Genomic DNA, 9,411 nt, shown 5'->3' with positions numbered 1-9,411 from the left:
CCGAATTTCGAGGCTCTAGGTTTCAGCCTGCCTAGCCTATTGGTAAATCCAGCCCTGGTGATGGTCCCTACAGCAAATTTCTGGCCCTAATCACTCAGCAGATTGAAATAAATGGTTTTCAGCATTTATTAGCAAAGATAGATATTTTGATTAAACATATAGTTCAACTTAAAGCCTGTATAATGATATTATAAATATATGTCGCATTATTACTGCATTGTGAGAAGGCTTTCTACACTATCAAGTCTATAAGGTTTTAGCGTCTTCCAAAGTCTCAGATGGAAACTTCAATCTTCATTTCGCATATTCTTTTCATATTTCATATTCTTTTTTAGCATTTGAAGCTTGACTGATTCCAATGTACCTTTTTCATTGTTGTAATATCCTAAACGTGACTTCAAATTTTTTTCTCACTTCAATCATCACATGTTTGAATAGGCTACCCGAGCTGACTTCTACTGATTTGTTATTAATTTACAATTTTTTTTTATAAATTAACTGTCGTACTTGCTAAGTGTCCACTAAGTGGAAATCTACAAAAAAAAGCACTGGCTGTGATGGTCGTATCGCTCCCCAGTCTATACCGAATAACTGTGTGTTTTGTATATGATTTTTATTGATTCAATGCTTGTATTCTGGTTGACAAAATCTCCCTCTCGTATTCAGTCATGTCTTTTAACCTAGTTACGAGACCGGTATTGTACCATTATAGGTTGGAGATATTCATCTTTTTTGTATATCGGTACCGTACAACTTGTCCTGCCTATTGGCAAGATGGCCAACATTTTTGTTCGTAGGCCTATTTCAGTATTTACTAAATAATTTAGTTTTCACCTCTTGCAGCCTTGGTACGGTACCGGTAGTTTAAATAACACGTCAGCATGCCTTCAGTAAATGATTGCTAGCTGTACAGGTATAAATGCGTAAAACCAGTAAACAAACGTGATAGAAATGGTACGGGTTATAGATTGTCAATGTTAAACGCTTCCAGTACCGGACGGACACGGACCCAAAGCGACATTAGGGCCGCATTTGCAGCGCATACTCCACAGAGCACGGCGCGTTGGCAGAATTTCATGGTCTAGTGAGAATGACGTCATCGGAAACACCGCGCTCATTAAAATTTTAATGAACGATTATCAGAAATCTTGGCCATGTTTATCATGATAAAAATATCAAAAAAGATGTAAAAAATATTCTATCCTCAAAACTGCTCACGTATACAATGAAAGATATCTAGAAAATTACAAAAAATGCAAATTTCTGCTCTGGTGATCACATTTCCCATAAGAGCTAATGTTAAAAAAAAATTTTTTACATCACTTTTATTTTTTGCGCGTAGGATGGGTTTTTAATGAATAAGGTCTATTATACGACATAATTCATCCAAAATCAATAGGCTCCTGGTCCGAGATATGATTCCAAGGTTCAACCACGCCTTCGTGAGATATCGCGTGCATCTAACAGACATACAGACAGACAAATACCATCAACATACTTACCGATTAAAATCGATAAGTAATTACATGAGTATTTGCTGTGTCTCTGTCAAAGCATGTTGAAGCTTAATTACTTTTCTGTCGTTTCCACTTTGCTCTGTCGTTAAAGGCATTGTATATATTTTAACCAAGCTTGAATAACAACATCATTCTCGAATCGCATAGGAACAGTTCTCGAAGTTCTAAGTGGTGTGTGCACTACAGGTCAAGAAACTATTGTTTAAATCCTAATACAGAATTGTATACGTCGGTCCGTTCTCTATCGTCTAAAAAGCATTGGTTTTACACATATTTGTTTCGTCTTATATAAAAGCAGAAAATGGGTTATGCAAAGATCAATTGATTCTTTTACTCCACCTAATAATTCAATCAACTCGACTAGATAAACTCCGTATATTGTTTACGAGGAACTAAAACTAAGAATGTTGTATAGCACAAACCACAACGAAAATGAAACGACGGGAATGTGGTTTGCAGCTTTTGTGCTGCAACCAGGCGTGAAGCATTCGATTAACACGCCTACGCATAGTGTAACGTATACTGAATATAGAGAAATAATTGGGAGTGTGTTTAAAACTAAAATTTGATAAAAATATTGGTTAGAGTTTTCCGTGAATTAAAATATTTAACACCTGATGTTAATGATTTTCAGACTTTAGTTTAGCAACAATTTCTGAGCTGTACTAAAAAAATATTTCCTTGTCCCTCTTTTTTTACGTATTATCGAATAGTCTCACTTTTTTGTAACAATTGAAAGTAAGCTTGATTGCTTGAAATTGATTAGTACTTTCTATTCCATCATTATATAATTGTTCGCTCGAGTTTCAGTTACGGTTTTTAGTACAACAAAAGTGATATATTGCATGGGCTGCATTCCTTTATGGTATTTACATACAGGGGATTTCACAAAATTACAGTTGGCATACCAACTCTTTTGTTCCGTATGACGAATATATTCGTACTACCATCCTTGGTCATAATAGTTATTTTCGGACTATTTCACGTGTATGTTCATGTTTTGTGAAGTATTCCGCACTAACTAAATCATTTTGAGCATCCAACTATGATCCGTGCTTGATCTGTCAACATTTTTTTTTTGTAAATTTTTTATTTTACTACTAAGTGAATTTTATTTGTGTAGGTATTTCAAAGCTTAGAGCAGGGGTCACCAAACTACGGCCCGCGGGCCGGATCCGGCCCGCGACGTCATTTTATCCGGCCCGCGACGTCATTTTATCCGGTCCGCAATAACACATAAAAATGGCTAAATTTTTTTCTTTCTAAGGGAGATTTTCACGAGCATTGTCGTCTTTGTTTTTTTCGTAACATTGGCCAATCGGCAAGGTGCAAAAAGTGACGTAATAATAGGCCTTTCCGCGTCCGCTCAGACACTTTCGTCACCCTGACAAATTTTCAGTCGTGGTTGTAAACAAAACTTCGTTTTTGCGACTTTGAATGCTACCAGTACGTAACGTTTTCTGCGATACACTTCTACACTCGTGGCGCGTGCTTTCGACGAAACTGTTTGTTTTTTGTGCTAAAATAAACGTCGAATGTGCATTTTGTGCAGTACTGTGATCCCTCGCGTACTGCTCCAATTTCAAACGCCACACTAACTTTTGTACTGTTTTAATGCGGATATTCATGTAGGTATGTTACAAAAAAATTGAAGTTCATCCGATTTAAATAATAACTGCTCCAGTGGAAAGATCTGAGTAAAAATAGAAAACAATACCAAGTTTATAATAAACGGTCAAGAAATAACGGAGATATCGGAATTTTAGTACCGCCCGACAGGCCAATTTTTTCCATAATGATTGTATTCCTTTTTTATAAGAACTGAACTAAATATGGAAAAATAACACATATCAATCACTAATCTTTCGTTGTGCGTCACATCTATGGTATATTGAGACTATTTCAGAATTTTGACACCGCCGAAAGATCGTCGCAAATAAACGCTGGAGTTGTGCATGATAGTTTGACAGTGGTTCATTGTGGGTAATAATTAACGATGTGCTGATTGTAGGAACTTCATAAAAATTGTATCAAGTTAGGAAAGAAATACACACGTCCACATACATTTTATTGGTGTCCATAGACAATATCATTAATTTGCACTAGGTATAACTGGAGCGTAATTTTTAAAAGCGTCGAATGTTGGGAAATTTATGCGCTAATGAAAAAAATCAAATACCAGATAATAGTTGTTTATTTTATCTAAATTATGTCAAAATTTCATAGAATTCCAAGCTACAGCAGGTAGTCGTTTTTATGAGAGGTATTTCAACTCGGCGTAACGGTACTTAGCAGACCGTAGTAGTATATATTTACGAGCAGACGTGATGCGTACATTTTTTGCCGCGGATTTGTAACATTTCTAATTCATGACGGCAACGTTTTGATAACAGCTAGACTCAGGATAATTTTCTAGATATAGAAATCTTGTTAATTTTTTTCCTAGGATGTTCTCGATCTATATTCTGCGATATTCCCAACATTTGTGAATTTATTATATTGCATTGACAAAAATATTCATCCGGCCCGTTTCAACACAATTTGAGTCATACCCGGCCCGCGGTCAAAAAAGTTTGGTGACCCTGGCTTAGAGATACACGAAAGTATTTGTCATTACTTCAAAAATAAGTCATTTGAACGAGCGGGAAACAATTTCGCGCACATAATAAACAAACAAAGATTCCAGACAACTATCGTGGACATGCTCTCACATATCATTGATTATATCGCGTTTCGCTTCGCTTGCGAAGCTGAGTCTGGTTTTTCTGCAAAGGTGACGTAACGCTCTTTCAGAAGAGCGCTTGGAATTTCGTTTCTTTGTAACACGTGTTCATCGAAGCGATAAGAGTGTGAAACGTTCTCTCAAAATTTTTTGAAATTTCTCTCTTCTTACCGGCGTAGGGTCGAACGGTTTGCGCCTACGTCATTTGGGCGCGTTTTAGTAGGAAGACGCGAAAATAAGCTTTTTAAAGAGATATTGGGGGTGTTCCTTGTACGTTTGGTTAACTGGTCATTACATATTATAAAATGGTACAAAAAGTCGATTGTATACAGCGGAAAAAAAGGGTCAACCACAATACCTAATTTTATAAAAACAAATACAAGTTACCAAAACAGTTTTTAGTCATGCATGGTCATATATGATTTTGTGATAATTTCTCCAATGTTCATACACAGAAAACGATGTGTATAGCCTGTCTGTTTTGTTTCATTACCCAGACTTCACGTACTTTATTTCATTACACAATTTTCATGTACGATTTATTTTCAGAATACTTGACACTTTAATGCGGTTCAATTCAGATAAATAAATGTCACTGTAATTTAGATAATACTTTAGTAATTATGACAAATTTATGCTAAAGCAAACACAAAAATGAGCACGTTTACACCTGACTGAATAGCCAACGTCGGATCGTCGGATGCTAACTGTAATTTTGTGAAATCCCCTGTATGTAAATACCATAAAGAAATTCAGCCCATGCAATATATCACTTTTGTTGTACTAAAAACCGTAACTGAAACTCGAGCAAACAATTATATTGTCAAAATTTTATAAAGTAGCCTAATAAGGAAATAGAAAGTAATAATCAGTTTCAAGCAATCAAGCTTACTTTCAATTGTTACAAAAAAGTGAGACTATTCGACAATACGTATGACAAGAGGGACAAGAAAATATTTTTTCAGTACAGCTCAGAAATTGTTGCTAAACTAAGGTCTGAAAATCATTAACATCAGGTGTTAAATATTTTAAAGCAGAATAGGAGTTATGCTAAGATCAATTGATAGTTATACTCCATCTCGTGTGCCCACTAAAAAGTTGAAATGTAACCCCAGTTTGGGAACATATGCTATATAGATGAAGGCATTCGCATAGCAACCGACTTTTCTGGACTGTTCACGAGAAACTAAAACTGGGAATTTTGTATCGCATATCGCAAAACCACCAAAAATGAATCGACGAGAAAGTGGTTTGCAGCTTTTGCGCTGCAACCAGGCACGGAGAATTAGATTATTACGCCTACGCATAGTGTAACGTATACTGAATATGGAGAAATAATTGAGAGTGTGTTTAAAAATAAAATTTGATAGAAATATTTTTTAGAGTTTTTCGTGAATTATTACAAGACAAAACAAATAGTTCTAACGCAGCTCGGACAATTCATTTTCTTTTCATTATTACTCACTGACGAGGTCAGTTCTTTGAATCACGTGTCTCATCTGCCCTATTCAATATGAGCGCTCGTCACCTTCTATCTAAAGAAGGCTATAAACTGTAACTTCTGACTGACTTTGCTTTCTTATTAAGCGAAATAGACAAGTATCTGACTCCAAAAACAGAATATATAGTAGGTTACGTGTTCAAATTGAGATATCTGTTAATTTTATATAACAGTAAGGATCTGACCAATTTGCCTGTAAAGATTTTTATTTCCACGGATAATATATCACAATAAATTTACTTACAATAAAACACACTCACAATCGTGAAAACCAAGTCGGTGATGAATCAGCATTGTTGTATCGAACGAATTGAAATAGAAAAGACGGGCAAACCACGATCAAATGTCTTATTTAAATGGTAACATCTTTTTCATCTCGCTCGCCAAAAACGGTACCTTTCTTTTTTATCCAAAAATCTCGTTTCCCACGGAGCAATTTTTGCTCATATCTAGAATGTTCGGTACCCTTCTTACAATAATTACACTTGTTTATAGGTTACCTGACATGGGAAATATCCATTTTCTCATACACGAGAAAGATCTAGACTCAATATTTCGAATGATCTAGAAAGATCTCTTCAATATTTCGGTTGTTTATGGGTCACCCGACATGGGAAAATATCCATTTTCTCATACACGAGAAAGACTAGAAAGATCTCTTCAATATTTCGATTACGTCAATTATTATATAGAATTTGACTTCCATTATCCAAATTATTGGTTAATTTGTTACACATTCCTGGCACCACAAGTGAAATATTTTAAAAGCACATATTAAAAATTAACCGATAATTGTAGAAATATAAGAATGAAATCGAAATTATCATGTCATTAATCAAATCTCGTAACTTTTGAAGATGGCAATTTGAAATGTCAAAGTAATTTGTTTGAAAACTGTCGGATGAAGAGCAAAACATCCACTACGAAGAGCAAGAAAAAATGGTCGAGTGTAATTAATCAATAAGACATAAGACTCAGAAACGACAAGACAAATTCCTTAATTTTGGTTATTTAAAATGGCAATTGAAAGATTTATATACAAGAAGAAAAACATGAAATTTGAGCACTAATTATACATGCAAGAATTAAAAACATACAACTTAAGAACTCATTGTAGCCCCATTTATTATGATTCTGACTTGGGGTCTTTTCAAATTATAAGGATGAGACATTTGTATTGTGAAAGGCATTTGAATTGTGCAATTCAGTGAAACAGTAATGGTATTATTATACCTTCTTCACACCTACACGACTTTCAAAATTGTGAGCACTTGTTTAATGTACGATTTACTATTAGATAAATTAGGCGATAATGACTTTAAAAAATGAAGAAAAGATGGTTTATTGATTCCCAAAAACAAAAAAAATCTTACAATATGACTGTATTGTAGGTTTACGTTATCAGTGTTAAACCTTATTAAACATAAGGCTTTTTGGTAGGTCGTTACGTTTCAGTGATTGCAACTAGGTAGGTCTTTACGTTTCAGTGATTGCAACTAGTATTGTTACTACTCATTCTACATTTAATTGTCTGCACCATTTGCAATGGGGGGGGGGAAGATTTAGATGTAAAACACAATAATTTGTCATGAAATTTGAAAAATACAACAAATAGACGAGCGTTGTAAAACCAATAAAAGAATGCAACAATAAAATTAATTTTGAGACATCGGTACCGTGATATTTCCTATTAATCTCATAAATTCAATAAACTGCAGAAAGATTTAGATCAGATCAGAAGGTTGCGTTGTGAGCAATTAGAGGGATTGTGAGAAAAATTTGTTTATACTAACCGGACTGTATTTTGAACAACAAATAGGCAAAAAATGGAGAAATTACGGTGGCGGGGAAGTGGGCACTGCAATAAAATGGGCAAGAATGAAACATTAAAAATTAGGCGAATATATATATAAGACACTGAAAATTACGAGAAAACTACGGCAAAAATATATAAGACACTGAAAGTCGGTCGAACAAAAATGGCGAGAATGAGACATAAAAATGGTGGAAAATTAGTACTGCAATATTTTCTTGATTACGTATGACACAGTAAACCAACGAAAAAATAAATCGAAAAACTGGCGAAAAATAGACGTTGAATTGACGAAAAATTGCCACTTCATTTGGTGGAAATTGGGCACTTGAATATTTTCTTGGTGTTTAGATCAAATCATAAGCCTAGTTGGCTGCTCGACTGAGCTTCTTTCTCTGTTACGTGTCAATGTTTGCGCGTTACCAGCTTGACTTTTTCATCTGAAAAAGATCCTTCAGACCCCATTTGGTCATCCTCATGGGTGCCTCTGGGCGCATTGTTACAATTTTTGACCTAGTTGGTCTGTATTTACCCATGTCGGGTTGAAATAGCGCATTGTTGCAATTTTGCGACCTAGTTGGTCTATATTTGCCCCATGTCAAGCTGAAATAGCGCATTGATGCAATTTTGCAACCTAGTTGGTCTATATTTGCCCCATGTCGGGTTGAAGTAGCGCATTTTTTTTTGTTTTGTTATGCCAGCTTCGGGCTTTTTCGGAGAATATAACGTATTTCGTCTAATTTTTGTTAAGTCGAGCGTGGAGCTCATTCAATCACTGAATTTACTTTCAAGGGCATTTTAGTAATAACGAAATCTATCCATTAATTAATTACCATAACAAAATTAAACCACCAAAACAATAACAGGTACATAATTACAATAAGTATGACAGTAAGACAAAATTAAAAAACGTACAAAACAATACTAAGTAATAAGATATAAAGACTTACTTACGGTTGTTAAGTATAATCCATAATAATCTCGATATTCGGCGTCATCAGTGAGACGACTTCTGGTGATGAATAATTTCAAGTTATTATTCATAACAGTAGCGTAGCGATCATCAGAATTATTGATATTTGACGATAAGGATGACGATCGCTTGAAATGTTTGAGATCGCATTTAAAGGGATACACAATTTTCTCGATTATTCGAGACCGTTCTTACACTGATTATTCATGTAAAACACGGTCATTCAATCGTGAAAACCAAGTCGGTGATGAATCAGCATTGTTGTATCGAACGAATTGAAATAGAAAAGCCGGGCAAACCACGATCAAATGTCTTATTTAAATGGTAACATCTTTTTCATCTCGCTCGCCAAAAACGGTACCTTTCTTTATTATCCAAAAATCTCGTTTCCCACGGAGCAATTTTTGCTCATATCTAGAATGTTCGGTACCCTTCTTACAATAATTACACTTGTTTATAGGTTACCTGACATGGGAAATATCCATTTTCTCATACACGAGAAAGATCTAGACTCAATATTTCGAATGATCTAGAAAGATCTCTTCAATATTTCGGTTGTTTATGGGTCACCCGACATGGGAAAATATCCATTTTCACATACACGAGAAAGACTAGAAAGATCTCTTCAATATTTCGATTACGTCAATTATTATATAGAATTTGACTTCCATTATCCAAATTATTGGTTAATTTGTTACAAAACCAGGATTAAACTTAAATCGTTCTGGTTCGACACGCTATATCTGATTATATGTAAAAGTTTTTTTATCAAGACAATATCAAGGATCAAAACGCAAATTAATAAAACCATATCGATACCAAATTCAAATCCGAAGCAGTTTATTGTGTGAAATTACAAATTCTGAGCACCATTTTTTATTTATT

Source organism: Styela clava, chromosome 3, assembly GCF_964204865.1.
Source record: "Styela clava chromosome 3, kaStyClav1.hap1.2, whole genome shotgun sequence".
Lineage (NCBI taxonomy): Eukaryota > Metazoa > Chordata > Ascidiacea > Stolidobranchia > Styelidae > Styela > Styela clava.
This window is presented reverse-complemented; position numbering follows the sequence as displayed.